At 42.6% G+C, this 13,674-nt stretch overlaps 1 protein-coding gene across 5 annotated transcripts in view; it reads right to left on the bottom strand.

Annotated features, from left to right (window-relative positions):
* Positions 1-13,674, bottom strand: part of FHOD3 (formin homology 2 domain containing 3) — a 507,914-nt gene that overhangs the window by 141,131 nt on the left and 353,109 nt on the right. The window lies entirely within an intron of this gene.

Below are 13,674 nucleotides of genomic sequence, written 5' to 3'. Positions count from 1 at the left end.
GGCTGAAATGAAGAAAAGCACACTCAGTCTACTAGGAGACAAGAGACAGTTCTGAAATGTGGGACTTTAAACGTCGGGTGGAGATGTAAGAAAGCAGAAAAGGCCAAATTTCTTTGTCAAGCTGGCTAGATGCCACTACTCTGCACCCCCTACATGCAATTCAGAGAAGCTTCTGGCCATGGGCAGACCTCCTCTGTGGTTTTTCTCCTCCACACAGAATCATCCAGTAAAGGTTTTTGGTGATGACCAGCTGCTGCAGCAACCAGAGTCCTCACATCTTTACTGCATCCCTCTTGATTAGAAATCACCAAGGGTCAGGCCAATTTGGCATGGACTAACCTCTATGGTAGACCTATGGTTTTGGTATCCCGCCCCTCATTCTCAACGAATGGCCACCCCTGATTCTCAATGAGTGTGTTTCAGGGGTGCAGTTCCACTCCCACTTCAAGGGTAGCACATAGTCCAAGTGGGGCCAATTCATATCACACCTGGGGTTTCTCCTGGTACCATCAGGGATGACTCACTATAACGACACCCTGAGTCCAAGAAAAACACAGTTGAAACTGGGAGAAAAGGAGAGGAAAGCAGTCCCCCTGACCATTTTAATGCCTGTATCCAGCAATTCTGGAGCTCTACCCTAGCCTTTCACTAATGGAAGATAATAAATTCTCGTTGTTGCTTAGGGTGGTTTCAATTGGGTTTTGTCCTTGCAGCTAAGTACAGACTAAAAACTTTAAAAACTGGGACATTCTCTTTCTCTGGTCTCTAAGTCCTGTCAACATCCGATTTATGTGGTCATGGTCCACATGGAACACCTGTTCAATGCCCTGCTGGGCTTCTCAATCCCTTGCCTTGCTGAACTCCAGTGACCTCCACCTTTAGCCCCTCCCACTCTAGACCTCACCATCATACATAACTAGCCCACCTTGGAAATCTTATATCCAATCTTCCCACCCCTGACCACAAGCCCCCATTCACCCAAATCTCTCATTCCTTTCCTCCCACCCAAATTCTTCACCTTCCTAATGCATGTACATCCTCTACTTTCTCAACGTCCCCAGCACCTTCTTGCTTTCAGTCCTTACAGATCCACCATGTCTCACTCCAGGCATCATCTACCAGGATCTTTAACTCTGTCATCCCACTGTCCTTCAGCTGTTTTTTCCTTTTTACCAACATACAAAATACATACAGAAAAGTACACAAACCACTGAATTTTCACAAAACAAACACACCTATCTAACCAGCATCCCCTTAATGCTCCTTTCCAATTGCTTCCCTCTCCCACCCCGCATCAAATAGTGTAAGTTAGCTTTGCCTGGTTTTATTATCCATCTAAAAGGAATCATAATCTGCCTATCTTTTGTTCAACATTACACCTGTGGGATTCATTGACATAGTTACGTATACTTGAAGATCATTCCTTCTTATGGCTGTATTCCAGTAGTTTACCCATTCTACTTCTGATGACACTTGGGTACCCTTCAATCTGGGGCTATTTTGAATACTGCTGTCATAAACAGTGTAGTACATGTCTTCTGGTGAACATATGTATATATTACTGTGTACTATATCTTGGGATGAAATTTTTGGTTCATAAGATATGCTTGGGTTCATCTTTATTAAAAACTGCCATTTAAAAAAATGATGGGACGGATTACCATCCCCAAAAGTAGTAGATGAGCATTCTGGTTGTTTTACATTCTTGCCAAGATCTGATAATTGTGTCTATTTCATTTTAGCCATCGATCTGTGTGTAGTGATGTCTTACTGTGCTTTTAGTTTGCTTCCTCTGATGACTAATGAAGTTGGGCACACTGTCACACTTTTAATATCCACTTGGATATGCTCTTCTTTGAAGTGTCCAAGTAATTTTTTGCCCATTAAAGAAAATGAATTGTCTTTTTTTTTTTTTATTTGAAGAAGTGTTTTTTTGAAGACCAAGTTTTGCTCTTGTTGCCCAGGCTGGAGTGCAGTGGCACGATCTTGGCTCACTGCAACCTCTGTCTCCCGGGTCAAGCGATTCTCCTGCCTCAGCCTCCCAAGTAGCTGGGATTACAGGCACCCACCACCATGCCCAGCTAATTTTTTGTATTTTTTTTTAGTAGAGATGGGGTTTCATCATGTTGGCCAGGCTGGTCTCAAACTCCCAACCTCAGGTGATCCACCCGCCTTGGCCTCCCAAAGTGCTGGAATTACAGGCATGAGCCACCGCACCCGGCCGAAGAAGTGCGTTTAGTATCATTTGCCCTTTGTCATTTATATGTTCTGTAAACATCTTTCCCTTCTCTATTGTCTTTCATTCACTTCATGTCATCTTTTAATAAATAGAAGTTCTTAATAATGTCCTGTTTATCTTTGATGGCTAATGCCTTTGTGTGTTAATTTTTTGTTGTTGTTGTTTACACCAGGTCTTAAAGATAGTCTATGTGTCCTTCTAAAAGCTTTATTTCACTAACTTTCACATTTACATTTGTAGAGTCCATCTCTAATTGATTTTTGTTATCATGTAAGATAGGGGTCAGATACATTTTTTTCCCTACGTCGATATGCAATTGGCCCAGAACCATTTAGTAAAGGGCCTCACTCCACTTCAGTATCTTGTTCACAAATCAGGTTAATATACATTAAAATATACATTTGTAGATTTCTGGACTTTTTCTCACAAGTCAAATTGTTTTTTGCGGTACTATTGATAGGGATTATGTTGAATTTATGTTTATGTTGAAATTTGAAGAACTGACATCTTTGCTATGTTTTTTAATCTATGGTTGTGATATATATGGCCTTTATTTAGACCTAATCTTACTGCTATCTTAATTTCTCTTAATAGTGTTTAAAATTTTACAGAGGTCTTAGATAGCTTTATTTTTAGGTATAAATTTGGATGCTACTGTACATATTATTGAACTCTAAATTTTATTTTCTATTTGTTGATGGTATATAGAAATAAAATTAACTTTTTGTAAATTTTGCTTGTATCCAGCAATTTTTCTAAATTTATTGTACTGTTTCTAGAGCTTCTTTTAGATTTCCTCTGTAGACAATCATTTCATCACTAAATAATGATGGCTTTACCTACTTCTTTCTAATTCATCTGCCTTTCCTTTTCCTTGCCCTACTCCACTTGCTAGGACCTCCAACATTACAAAGAAATGGAGACAGTGATGCTTCCTTTTCTTGTTCCAAATCTCAGGGAAAAGTATAAGGTTTGTCATGGATTTTTTTGGTAGATAGCCTTCACTAAAAAATTTCCTTCTAATCCTAGTTTGCTAAAAATCTTTATTATAAACAAGTATTAAAGTTCTGTCAAATGCCTTTCCTGCATTTAAGATAATCATATGATTTTTCCTTTTTTCTGTTAAAGTGCTACAAAGACTGCTTTTTTTAAAAAAATGTTAAACCAACCTTGCATACCATGAATAAACTTAACAAAGATAACACATTTTGTTGTAATGTATTATCTTTTTATATACAGCTAGATTCTATTTCTTAATTTATTAAGAATTTTTTACCTATTTTGGGAAGAGATTGATCTGTAATTCCCCTTTCTATAACGTGCTTGTCAGATTTTGAAATCAAGGTTATACAGGCCTTATAAAGAGGTAGGTAGAGGGATTGAGAATTATGTAACTAAGAAGGGAGAGATGGATCTGGACTCGGGGTGCCTCTAGTAGAAACAAGGAGAGCAGTGAGATAGCATCCTTCCTGTCATGGCAGAAGCCACAAACAAGCACATCTAAGCCATCCTTCCTTTTTTTTTTTTTTGAGACAGAGTCTCACTCTGTCACCCAGGCTGAGGTGCAGTGGCACAATCTCGCCCTCTTGGCTCATTGCAGTCTCTGATTCCTGAGTTCAAGTGATTCTCGTGCCTCAGCCTTCCGAATAGCTGGGACTACAGGCATATGCCACCATGGCTGGATATTTTTGTATTTTTAGTAGAGATGAGTTTTTACCATGTTTGCCAGGCTGGTCTCGAACTCCTAACCTCAAGTGATCCACCCACCTCAGCCTCCCAAAGTCCTGGGATTATAGGCATGAGGCACCATGCCCGGACTCAGCCATCCTTCTGAGCTTGGCATAGTACACCCTCATACACCACCCCCTACCAGCCTCTGTCTTCTTTTCCTCCATCTGCTCCCACAGCCGCCAAACTATAACTACAACCTCCATCATGAGGCCACCTTCCCTCAGCTTGATCAGGAGTTTGCGGGTGTTATTACTTCTGGTCCACACAAAATGCCCTCCACCTTGCCAACCCATGGGCCTCTCCTCTTTAAAACAAAACACTGAGCCCCTCCCTCCAAAATTCCTTGATTCCATTTACTCTCCCAGGTACAGCTGGAGAGGTTCTGGAGCCAGACTGCCTGGGTCTGGTCTTCAGAGTCACCGCTTTTGAGCCCTGTGACCTTGGACCCCACTTTACTCATCCCTACATGGGGGACTAACATTACCTATCCCCTAGGAGGAATGCATTAATATGTAAAAGCACTTTGTCTTTTTGATCCATCTCTTTTCCAAATGGGTGTCTCACAGATATTTAAAGACAGCTATCTGAACCTACATCCCAAGCTGTCTTCTCTTTGGGCTCAACATCCTCAGATCCCACAATAAATCTTCATATGATGTGTGTGTTGTAGCTTTGCTATCACAAGTGGCAGGGCAGAACCAAGGGCGGACAGCACAATGACCCACTTGGAGGGCCTACGTCCAGGATGCCCTATGACCAGAGCACTGGCCTTGCCTATAATGCAAAGGGGTAGAGAAGGAAATATCCTCTCCTAGGGCACAGGACTTTCGAGGCTTGATTTTATTTAGTTCCAGTCTATGATAAAATCAGTCAAATGAAATGATTTTTATGCTAATAATATTTAAGACTGAATAATTAATTCTGACAACTTTGCATTTTCTCAAACTAGATTTTCTTATAAAGTGTAACTTGTGTTTATATTGTGCTAAGGAATTCTGGGTGTTTGGCCTTTGGCTTTCCAATACCTCCACAGGTCTTTTGCTTGTGATTGATAAGGAGTTACTCCAGGGCCCAGGCCTGTTCCGAATCCATTAGGTATCTTCCTTTTCACCACAAACAGTCCCAGATTTGAGGTCACCGTTTTCAAGTTGGAAAAGCAACCCAGAGGCCTGCAGCCTGACCAGTTCTTCGGGGTGTAGTTTCCAACAAAGCCAATGTAATGTCTCGGATTTGGGTCTCAGGCTAATGGGTCATGTTTCTCAGGCTTCCAAACACCAAAAGGAAAATGAATGTTGCTGAGCTCTTTCAGAAACACTATACAAACATCCAAAATAATGTTAAAGTATGTTCTAAGACCAAAGCAATCAGAATGAGAAAAAGTTGAGCAATACACTGGGAGCAGACATTTGCAATATATCTAACAGACAAACTCAAATCAAGAATATATGAAAATATATTTTAAACTTCAAAAACACAACTCTAAAAATGAACAAAATACATGAACACAGCCAACAAACTAGTATGAAGAGCTATTTTATTCTGATTATCAATCAGGGCACTATAAATTAAGGCCACAGTGAGATACCATTTTCTATCTACTTGGTAAAATCAGAAGTCTAATGATACCAAGTGACGAAAAGAATGCAAGTCAACTAACTTATATATTGTTGATACAAGGATATATAGGTTTAACCTGACAAAATAATTAACACTATCTTGCAAAATTAAACATTAATATCATGACCTAAAAGTCGTATTGCTATACCCTAGGGCAGTGATTCTGAACCAGGGTTATTTTGCCCCCGCCCCCAGGGGACATTTGTCAATATCTGGAGACATTTTTAGTTGTCACAACAGGGGTGGAGGGCAGGGAGTGCTATTGGCATCTAGTGGGGTGACACAAACATGCTGTAAAACATCCCATAATGCACAGAACAGCCCCCATGACAAAGAATTATTCAGTTCAAAACGTCAACAGTGCTGAGGTTGAGAAACCTTCCCTAGGGATACTGAAGCACCAGTGAACTAGGATGAGAGTCCAATAATGTTCTCAGCAGCACTATCTGTAATTGTCAAAAGCTGGAAATGACCCAAATGCCCACCGAAGGGAAAAAATAGATAAAGATTGTGGTAAATTCCAGGCAGTGAAAATCCATATTGCCAGCTTCACATGACAATATGGACGACCACCAGAAATGTAACACTGAGTGACCAAAACAAGTCCAAGAAAGACATACATTTTACAACAAAGCACAGAAAATCAGAATTATATAATCTAATGTGTCATATATGTGTAATAATACTTTAAAAAATATGTCCATTGAAGTACAGAAAAAAAAAGTAAAAAAAATACTGAAAAAAACCCCCACAATAAAACCCCGGAAGACAGTGATAAACACATATTTAAGTATTGGTTACCCAGGCCTAGGGATGGGAGATTGGGAAGCACAGAGATGGAAGTTAGAAGTTACACCTTGCTTTTTAAGTTTGGTCATAGTCTCCTTGATGTTCTATTATATTCGTAAATATTATATAAAATAAACTAGAAGATAATCATGCAAAGATCAGTGATGACAATGTGTCATGAACCAAGGATTATAATTAATCCAACTCTGTACAATTAGGTTTTAAAAATTTTTTTTTTTTGAGACAGAGTCCCGCTGTTTTGCCCAGGCTGGAGTGCAGTGGCGCTATCTCAGCTCACTGTAAGCTCCGCCTCCTAGCTGGGACTACAGGCGCCCGCCACCACACCCGGCTAATTTTTTGTATTTTTAGGAGAGACAGGGTTTCACCATGTTAGCCAGGATGGCCTCGATCTCCTGACCTCGTGATCCACCTGCCTCGGCCTCCCAAAGTGCTGGGATTACAGGCATGAGCCACCGCGCCCGGCCTACAATTAGGATTTTTAAAATATGTAACGAAACAGTTTTTTTAAACTTTTATTTTAGGTTCAGGGACACATACGCATGTGTGTTATATAGGTAAACGACATCACAAGGGTTTGTTGTACATATTTCTTCACCCAGGTACTAAGCCTAATATCCAATAGTTATTTTTTTCTCTTCCTCTCGCTCCTCCCCCTTTGCCCTCAGGTAGGTCCTAGTATCTGTTGTTCCCCTCTATGTGTCCATGTGTTCTCATCATTTAGCTCCCACTTATAAGTGAGAAGATGCAGTATTTGGTTTTCTGTTCCTGCATTCGTTTACTAAAAAAGCAGTGTAATTATGGGGCAAGGGCTTTATCTCCCTCTATTTAACATTTTTTTTTTTTTTTGAGACCGAGTTTCGCTCTGTTGCTCAGGCTGGAGTGCAGTGGCACAATCTTGGCTCACTGCCACCTCCATCCCCCGGGTTCAAGCGATTCTCCTGCCTCAGCCTCAGTAGCTGGGATGACAGGCATGCACCACCACACCCAACTAATTTTTATAATTTTAGTAGAGACAGAGTTTCACCATGTTGGCCAGGCTGGTCTCGAACTCCTGACCTCAAGTGATCCACCTGTCTTGGCCTCCCAAAGTGCTGGGATTATAGACATGAGCCACCGTGCCCTGCTTAACAAATTTTATTGAGCACTTATGTGCAAAGATGCTGGGGTGCAGTGGCTAAACGAAGTCCCCACCCTTGGACTGCAGACCAGTGAGGGAAGAGACACTAAACAACTCACTGTAGCAGGAAGTATTCAACCCATGGGGCCCAAGTTACCCAAAAAGATTCTGCCATGCTGTTGAAGCAAAACTTGGCTGTTTAAAGCCAAAAAGGACCTGAGTAAGGGACAAGATGGAATTTTGTACATGACATTCCCTTGTGCAACATGTCTACTGACCTAGGATCAAGTCTAATTTGCCTAGCTAATCTCTAATCCCTTATCACCTCTCCAACTTCATCTTCCACTTTCCCTTCGTGAACCTCCTCACCCCAGTCTTACACAGTCTACTGATATATCAAGCTTCCACCCAACACCAAGGGCAATTCATTCTTGGAGCCCTTGCAAGAGCCATTCTTCCTGACTAGAGTTACTTTTCCTGCTCTGTTTCTCCAGGAGACCCTGCCCAGAGCCCTGGCTCCAAGGGACATCCAGTAAGTATTTGCTGCCTGCTGCAGTTCCATGGCCCTGAGGACCTAGCACAGCATTCGGCACAGAGGCTCTTGCTATGGATGATCCAAGGGCAAGATTGACAATTACTTGGAGATGACCTCACAGATCTCCCCACGTTGCAGAGAAGAAGGATGGGGTCTAGAGAGGGCAAGGCCAAACAGGTTGCCAGTAAGAACTCTGATCTCATAACGTCCAGGCCAGACTCCTTTATAACATGCCAGGCTACCCCATGAAACTAAAGCAGAATCTAAACTGTTTTCATCACGGCACAGTTCCTTCGAAGCAGGGTTCCTGAACCGTGCTTGTCAATCCTTCTTTCACACAGCACAGAGAAAAATAATGCCTCATATTGGACGAGGCTGCGTACGGCTCCCAGAAGACCAGCCCAGAGCCCAGTCACCCCAGACTTGCCTGTTGTCCTGAAAGCCTGGAGGAGCAGTGCCTTATGACCCATTTGTGGCAACTAGTCAAAAAGCTGTCTTAAGGTTTAGATAAAATGCAGACATTTAAACTGTCCCATTTAGTTCCATAAAATGCATAGGACATATAAGATATTCATAGAAATATTTTGTTACATTTATGGTAAAGAACGTGGCCCTCTGGTCTTGGTCTGCAGCCTTCTATGTTACTGAATCCTTAAATTGCAGTTTGATCTTGGCCTCACAGTGACTCACACTTTCTGTTAACTTTAAGGCTGTTTCTAGGTCACCAAGGGCCCAAGGTAACATTTGAAAACTTCCAATTAGCAATCGTAATCAGTTAAGACAAATATCTGGCCAACCTGAATCAGTGATTTCACTTAAAAGCAGAGTTTTGTTAGCCATTAAGTTTTTAAAAAAGTTTCTGCAAAAGATTTTTACCAGCCAAGAGAATGAAAAGACATCTAACAGAGCCCAGCTGTTACTCCGATGTTTCCATGGTGAGAACCCAAAGTTAGACAGGAAAGTATTTATTGTCCCTGTAGCATGCAAAGATTAGAAGGAGTACAAAGTATAGCTCATGGATCCCTAATATAACCAAGAAGCTGGACTATGGGCTAGTACCTTAATACATAAGCCATTATTTTGCTATTTTGTTTTAGAATCAAATAAATATTAAAGGGTCAAGCATATTATTTCTGCTGAAACATGGAGTAGTTTAACATAATGGAATTCAAGTCTGCAGAGTACAAACATCAACAGAAAAAAACACAATTAGTAACTGGGGTTACAGATTTATTCAGGTGTAAAAGAAATGGATCTAGCGATAACTACAGACTATGAGGCTTCTCACCAGTTTTTGTGTATACCTTGACTTTGTGTTCAAAAAAAAAAAAAACAAAAAAAAAAACTTTATTCTAAGCCACAGATATTCGTTGCTTTTTTTTTTTTTTTTTTTTTTTTTTTTGAGACGGAGTCTCGCTCTGTCCCCCAGGCTGGAGTGCAGTGGTGCGATCTCAGCTCACTGCAAGCTCCGCCTCCCAGGTTCACACAATTCTCCTGCCTCAGCCTCCCGTAGCTGGAACTACAGGCGTCCGCCACCACGCCCGGTTTTTTTTTTTTTTTTTTTGAGATGGAGTCTCGCTCTGTCGCCCAGGCTGGAGTGCAGTGGCGCCAACTCGGCTCACTGCAAGCTCCGCCTCCCGGGTTCACGCCATTCTCCTGCCTCAGCCTCCAGAGTAGGTGGGACTACAGGCACCCGTCACCACGCCCGGCTAATTTTTTTTTGTATTTTTTAGCAGAGACGGGGCTTCACCGTGGTCTTAATCTCCTGATCTCGTGATCCACCCGCCTTGGCCTCCCAAATTGCTGGGATTACAGGCGTGAGTCACCACGCCCTGCCTTTTTTGTATTTTTAGTAGAGACAGGGTTTCACCGTGTTAGCCAGGATGGTCTAGATCTCCTGACCTCATGATCCACCCGCCTCGGCCTCCCAAAGTGCTGGGATTACAGGCGTGAGCCACCACGCCCGGCCAATATTCGTTGCTTTAAATGTCCCTCAGAAGTTGACAGAGCAGAAGTTGACAGAGAAACTAGGATGAAGATAGGCTGCATTTTTCTAAGAACTGTGGAAACAGCAGGAACTAAGCATAGTCCCCTCATGAGATTTCAGGAAGGCAGCCTTCAGAGGCAAAAAACAGCCCTGCTCAGGGTCTTTCTTCAATCTGTCCCGAGACCTTGGTGGATCCAGGTCTTATTTCACCATTAAAATGAAGGAAACTACACTGGAATGGAAGACTCCAGTTCTGGCTGTTATGACTAAAAAATCCAGTTGTGTGGACATGAGACATGTTTTGTCACTTCCACAAGTTGTACAATGACTAATCTCATGTGTGTTTTTCACATATGGGAAGAGACCACCCTCCTAAAACAGGACAAGCTCAAGGCTGTTGAGGGTGGTCTTGGGAGGTCCAGCAATGGGGGCGACTGACACTGTCTCTAATGCATGCCTCAACGCTTCACGCCTCTCCACACCACTGGCAACTTCCAGCCTACAGATTCACATCCTTAAGGCATATTATTTTAAAAGGTGAATGCTCAGGCCCTCCTTTCAGAAACTGCATTAAATTGTTCTGGGGTAGAACCTGAACATGGGTTATTTTAGATGCTTGGCAGGGTTGAGACTACCCTGGTCTAAGTTATCAATGTTTCTCAGTAGCTCGGCATCAATGGCCACGACCTATGTCCCTGCTGCCACTCTCCCCTGCCTCCAATCCGATCCCCACCAGGCAGGCAGGCAGGCAGGCAGACAGGCAGCTTTTCAAATGTGCACAACTGAGCCTCACATGCTGACTAATAACCGGACTCTGTGCTGTGGTTTCCCAGGCCCTGCAGGACCTGGTCTGCTCACTGTTCAACCTCATCTCCACCCTGTCTCCGGCCACACGCTACAGCCTCACCTCCCAAGATGCCTATTAGATACCCAGATACACCAAGCCCTTTTCTCCTTTTGCCACTGCACATGGCATGCCCTTGGCCTGGGGAGCTCTTCTCTTACTCTTCTCATCCTTTGGGACTCAACCTAAATGCCTGAGGAGGTTTTCTGGACCAGCCCCGTCACACTTTTCTCTTTTCTAAAGAGTTTTTGCTATTTTTAATGAATATTTACTTACAGGAATTCATACTCCCTTTGAGAAAGGAAGTATGCTTATACTACTACTGATAACAGTTAAGTCTCCTTTGACCAGAAATAACCACGGTTATACATTTGGTGAGTAAACATCTAGATTTAAAAAAAACATATTATTCTACAATCTTTTTACATAGCAAATGATTTGACAACTATGTTAGCACTTCTGGTATTGGTACTGTGCATTTCTTCTAACTGCTAGTGGCATCCACCATATAAATCATCCAAAAGTAGACATTTTACTGATCTAGCTAGTCCCCAAATTGTTCGCCATGCTGTACCACAGGGATGCAGTAATGCCGCTCCCTGTCCACGTCCTTGTGCACTTCTGGAGGGTCTCCTCAAGGATATATTCTCATATCCCTGTAACCCTCTATCTACCACATGGCCCTGTTGGCTCGCTTCAAAAGCCCTCTTCTAAAGCTACTCATATTTACTTGCTATAATATTTGCACTCTGTCTTATGAAACTGTATGTTTTGTAAGGTTCATGTTCACCACTGCATTCTCAGATCCAAGAACATGGGAGGCACAAGGAAATAGGAGTTGGGGCCTGGTGCGGTGGCTCACACCTGTAATCCCAGCACTTTGGGAGGCTGAGGCAGATGGGTCACGTGAGGTCAAGAGTTCAAGACCAGCCTGGCCAACGTGGTAAAATCCCATCTCTACTAAAAATACAAAAATTAGCTGGATGTGCTCACGTGAACTCAGGAGGCGGAGGTTGCAGTGAGCTGAGATTGTGCCACTGCACTCCAGCCTGGGTGACAGAGCAAGACTCTGTCTCAAAAAAACCCCAAAACAAACAAAAACAAAAATGAAATAGGACTTAGATGAACAAATGAATATGATTTTGTTCCTTTAGTCCCAGAAGACAGTATTCCTGTCTCAACAAAATCAGTGACTATAATATCAAAGGTCATAAGAAGTCACTATTGACTAAGAAGTCTTTTAATGTAAGGCTACTCTGAAATAACACACCTAGTATTGGGGGCTTCTCTTCTAGAGATCTGGAGGCTTGCTCATTTACTTATAGACATGAGCTATCATGGATGTGGACCCAAGTCCATAAATGCAAACAAAAACAAAGGTAGAGTCCAAGGTACTTCATAGTTGTTTTTTCCTGATTTCATGATCAAAATTATTTGACCCTCCATTTGGAAGGCAGTTTTGCAAAGCTTGTTATGAATGAAAAAAATATATAGAAAAGAAAAAATAGCTTCTAAAGTCTGGTAATTATGTATTTCATACCGGAAGGCCTGCCCACATGCATACAGTCGTGACATGCCCACCCCACCATCCCTGCTCCATCCAAGGACTCCTGGGAGACAAATACCTGCACCCCACAGGCCCTGACTGGCCACCTCCTTATGAGGGCTCATCTCTAGTCAGTTTTTAATCTCATGTTTATAAAACCAGAACCACATGGCTCGAAAAAAAAGAAAAAAAAAAAACTTCAGGAATGAAATTATTTATCTGGGGCCATGTGGATACGGTAATTGAGTACTCCTGAAGTATGATATAAGTGTCTCTGGATTCCTCACTGAGCTATCATGTCTTTGGGAAGTATGCTCTCTCGGGATGATCAAAGGCATTTAGGCTACAGAGAATCATCCCAAATGTGCCCAGGCTTTCTTGAGTTCTGCAGGGCACTTTCATGTTGTGTTTGCATTTTTTTTTGTTTGTTTGTTTGTTTCTTGAGACACTCACTCTGTCACCCAGGCTGGAGTGCAATGGCGCAATCTTGGCTCACTGTGACCTCTATCTCCCAGGATCAAGCAATCCTCCCACCTCAGCCTCCCAGGTAACTGGGACTACAGGTGCGCACCACCATGCCTGGCTTTTTTTTTTTTTTTTTGGTATTTTTTTGTAGAGAGACAATGTTTTGCCATGTTGCCCATGCTGGTCTCGAACTCCTAGGCTCAAGTGGTCCACCTGCCTTGACCTCCCAAAATGTTGAGATTACAGGTGTGACCCACCACGCCCGGCCTCCGCAGGGTACTTTCTGAGGGCCAGGAACAGGCTTCCCTGTCCTTTGCCTTGCTCTGCCTCCCAAGGATCTCTCTGTGGAAGGCAGGCTCTCCTTGGGATGGCTGTAGTCACTCACTCTATTTACTTAACAAGCTCTGTGCCAGGTGTACTTACGCTAAGCAGTTCACATGGTTCCCTCCTTGAGTAGTCACAGGAACCTCTGAGGTAGGGACTATGAATATCCCCATTCACAGATGAAGAGCTGAGGCACAGGGAGGTTCAGAAATTTGCCCAGGATCACAGCTAGAAAGCCAGAATTCAACCTAGGAAGGCCAGCTCTAGTGTCCATGCTTCCAACACTCTACTGTGCTACCTCTGTCTAAGATAAATTCTTTGTGGCTGGAAAAAAATGCCTCTTCTCTTTAAGGACTGGAAGAAGCCATTAATCCTTCCATCTTTAGATTATTTCCTGAACACCGTCAGCTCGTCTGATGATATTCATGTGCACAGGATGTCTGCTAGCTCTCATCCCTT

The sequence above is a fragment of the Pongo pygmaeus genome, chromosome 17 (assembly GCF_028885625.2).
Source record: "Pongo pygmaeus isolate AG05252 chromosome 17, NHGRI_mPonPyg2-v2.0_pri, whole genome shotgun sequence".
In the NCBI taxonomy this organism is placed as follows: domain Eukaryota; kingdom Metazoa; phylum Chordata; class Mammalia; order Primates; family Hominidae; genus Pongo; species Pongo pygmaeus.
The sequence above is the reverse complement of the archived record's forward strand: the minus strand, read 5'-3'. Positions and strand labels throughout refer to the sequence as shown.